We start from the raw sequence: 4,368 nt of genomic DNA, 5'->3' as shown, positions 1-4,368 counted from the left end.
TCTTAGTAAAGTGTCTGTCACTTTCTCTTAAAGGACAGTGGGATGAAGGAACATGTGGAATTGATGTCAGGAGCTGCTGTCTTCTGTCTAGCTCCTAGCTCTGATCACCCAGGTAGAGGAAGAAAAGCAGGGAATTAATCTGGAGTGAACAAAACTGTGTGGACAAAAAATACAGAAAAGCTTGGGGAAGCCTGAAATATACAGAGGAAAGAAAAAGACCATTTTGATAATACCAACAAAATAGTCTTCTGTGGACTGTTGTTATCACCAAATGCCCTCAGCTATCTCTGGGAAGCTCCACCTCTGAAAATTTATATCCCTTCCCTCAGAAACAATACAACACAAAATGGTGTGGGAAGATGGAGGTGGGAGATGCCTCCTGTCTCTCTAGGTGTCCTGAACAAAGAAACTCTAAGATGCTGAGATATGCATGCAGAAGGCTTAATGGGATGTGTTCTCAGGAACAGCTCTTAGGAAGCAACAGAAACAGGGTTGAACAGAAGGAGAAGACAAAAGGAGATGCGGTTGCAATGTGCCTCAGTCAATCAATCAAAAAGTTCTAAAACTTGGAAGTCTTCCAAGGGTGTTTTTATTGAGGCAAGGAATATGGGCTTTAGTACTGCCCAATAGTGACCAATTTCTGGATAAGGGCTGCTCCCAGAGAAGGGAATAACCTCAAGTAAGCTGCCTTTTCATTAGAGGGCAATTCTCAGAAAGGGATGCAGTTCTGAGCTGTCAGCAGTCAGCACTGCCAACCACTTAAGTGTAAGTGCCAAGTTCTTTAAGAGGGATCTAAGTGGCATGACATGGTGTCACTCTCCCCACTCAGCCAGGCTAACTAGGACCATCAGTAGAAATGATTAGGATCGATTCTGACCCCAGGATTACTTGTCTCTATACTTTTCCCTCTGCTGGACAAAGAACTAACCATATAACAAATGCTATTTTACATAGATTATCTCATTTTATCTTCTCATCACTGTAAGATCTTTATCTCAGTGTGTACATAAAGAAACTAAGTTTTAGAGACATTAAATAACTTACCCCAGGTCACACTACAAGTGAGAACATGCACAGAATTCAAAGTTAGATTTTTCTGAATCCAAAGTGTTCAGAAACAATTCATAGCATTCAATATTATACTCTATGGGTTGTGTTTTTATTCCTGACCACCCCACAGATACTTGTGGGGACAGGTAAAATGAATTTCATGAAGGGCAGGTGTATCATCCAGAAAATTTAGGTTTCTGAAAAGTTAGCAAACCATGCATGCCCAAGAACACTCTTTTCAGGCTGATGAGGCTGAAGGAGGATATCATACCAATCAGGCGAGTTCAGCTAAATCAACATCATGAATCTAGGACTATCATATCTGAACAAATGAACCTAGAAATTAGGAACTGAAGCAACAGCACTCTCTGTTAGATTATCTCCCAAAACAGCACTTACAAAACTCTTCAAACATCTTCCCTGTATCTTCTCTTCCCCACTCCAAACCCAGCAGTCTACAACAAAATAAAGATTTTTTGAAGGTCAAGAGCTTGATGTGAATGATATTCTAAGTGTATCACACACCAGGTTGCTTTTTAAAAATGTATTCTTTTGTCTTAGCAGTTATTTTGTTTTTTTATCTCCTGACTTCTTCCCAGAATAACTACTATGTCTGGTTCAAAAGCACAGCATAGTAGATGTTTCTCATTTCAACTACTCAAAGGTAGTATGCAATTATGGAATATACTGGAAGAAGTTTGGAGGAAATGCAAATTATTCATTTAATAAGAAAATGCTAAACAGAAACTTTCAAAAGAAACTATTTTCAAAATGTTTCAAAGCCTGCATACAGGATTGTTTTACTGTAACAATTATAATTTCATGTCCCAGCAAAAATTTCCAGAATATCACACGTGTATTGATAGTCTCACTACCTGATGATCAAGAGCAGTTTATTCCTAGACATCTCTCTCCAAAACAGAGCAGAAGCAACTGACTCCATCCTTTCTCATTTCTGCCTTTTCCCAGCAAGACAGAGGCTTTTCTAGTGGCTCAGATGGTAAAGAATCAATCTGCAATGCTGAAGACCCGGTTTCCCCCCTCAGGTCAGGAAGATCCTCTGGAAAAGGGGATGCTTTTGAACTGTGGTGTTGGAGAAGACTCTTGAGAGTCCGTTGAACAGCAAGCAGATCAAACCAGTCAATCCTAAAGGAAATCAATCCTGAATATTCTTTGGAAGGACTGATGCTGAAGCTGAAGTGTCAATACTTTGGCCACCTAATGTGAAGAACTGGCTCATTGGAAAAGACCCTGATGCTGGGAAAGATTGAAGGTGGGAGGAGAAGGCAGAGGATGAGGATGAGATGGTTGGATGGCATCACTGATTCAATGGACATGAGTTTGAGCACGCTCTGGGAGTTGGTGATGGACAGGGAGGCCTGGTGTGCTACAGTCCATGGGGTCACAAAGAGTCGGACATGAGTGAGCGACTGAACTGAACTGAACCCACTCCAGTATTCTTGCATGGGAGAATACCATAAACAGAGGAGCCTGGTAGGCTACAGTCCATGGGGTCACAAAGAGTCAGACAGGACTGACTGACTAAACACACACACACCATGAAGATAGGAGGGTGTTTTAAGCAAGTAGGATTACCAAATTAGAAAAACTTTCTCAGTCTTGGGAAATAAATATTGACTGCAGTCAAGAGATGACCTTTTCTTTGCTTATCTGACTTAAATTGATAAATCCCATGAAATGGATGCTGCACCCAGTCCAGAGCCAAAAATTCAAATATTTGTTGATTTCATAAATGCCCATTACCTTCTCCATGAAACCACTGCATTACCTCTAGAAGAATTAATTCCCCTCTCCTCTGTGCTCTGACAAATTTTTGTGCATTTTAAATAACATTTCCATGAATTGACTTTTGTTATATTTAGTAACAAAGTTTCTGTCTCTTCCTCTTATCTTCAGGGCAGAAACTAGTTCTAGTTCAATCTGTATCCCATAACTTTGTCTTGTACAGAACAGGACTCAACATTAATGATTTACTGACATGACCAGAAGAATGAACTGTGGAAGTACAAAAAAAAAAAAAAAATGGTGCTGGCCACAAAGGTAGAACTTTATATCTAGACAAGGAAGGTGGATTCAATTCTGCTAATTGCCCATGGCAGGTACATGACACACTGCAATGCACTGGATCTCAGTTTGTCATTGCTATGCTCCCCATGCCAATTGCAAGCAGCACAGCACTCTCAGGCTGGAATCCACAAGTCTCTATGCTGACAGTATGGTTGAAAGAAAAGAAGAAAAAGATCAATCAGGTTAAAACCCAGGCCTATTGCTGGCACAAAAATTGTGCTGTAGAGAGTTGCCAAAGCTTCTCAGTCCTGACCTTCGAAGCAGGGGTTTTGCTTCTCTAGATCAGTTTAGAAATGGTTGAATGACCATTCATTTCATGCTTCGTTTCTTCATCCATGCCTTTGCTCACAAGAAGCAGTCATATGTGGTGGTTCAGGATGAACCCTGGAGTCAAGTGGCTTGCATTTGAATCCGGATCCACCACTTAGTTGTGCCTCTTTAAGCAGGATCCTTAACATCCCCCATGGTTCATTTCCTCTGCTAAACTGGATATAGTAACATTTACGTCACAGGGCTGGTGTGAAGATTAAATAAATGAGTACTTGGAAAGCCCTCAGAATAGTGTATAATGCAGACTAATCACCCAATCATTTCGGCCACACAGAGGGCACTGTATGTGGTATGATAGAGACTCAGGAATTTACTCTGTGTACATCAGTAAGCCACTGGGGAGATTTAAGCAAGAGAGTTATGTGATCTGATTTATTGCTTAAATATCCCTCTAACTACTCTGAAAGGCTGGCTTGGCGGAGAAAGAGTGCAAAGGTGGAGCTGAGTTGGGAGGAGTGACCTGGGGAGAAGGATGATGACCTGGTGATGGCTTATTCTATAGAAAAGATAGACAGATGGGTAGGATTAGCTGTCTTTGAGGGGCAGAACAATGAAACATGCCAAAGGAGTATATGTAGAAGGTGAGAGAATGGAAGAATTAATCAGTCAAGAGTCTAGGTTTCTGGCTTCAGTCATGGAAACTTGGTGATGTCATTTACTGAAACAGAGAAGATTGAAAGAGAAACATTTTGGAAGGGAAATCTAATTTTCCTTGGGGAATTCTAAGTTTTGGATTTCTATGAGAAGTCCATTTAGCACTTTCAAATAGCCTGTATTTAAGCTTGGAAATTATATGAAATAACTATATGGAGATATAAATTTGCCATATATAAAAATACCATATAGCTATGGTATATAGATATGTAAAGTCACAAAAATAAATGATATCTGCTATGACTC

This window comes from Bos grunniens, chromosome 28 (assembly GCF_055505025.1).
Source record: "Bos grunniens cultivar Pamir isolate PY7600 chromosome 28, Bosgru_T2T1.0, whole genome shotgun sequence".
NCBI classification, from domain to species: domain Eukaryota; kingdom Metazoa; phylum Chordata; class Mammalia; order Artiodactyla; family Bovidae; genus Bos; species Bos grunniens.
This window is presented reverse-complemented; position numbering follows the sequence as displayed.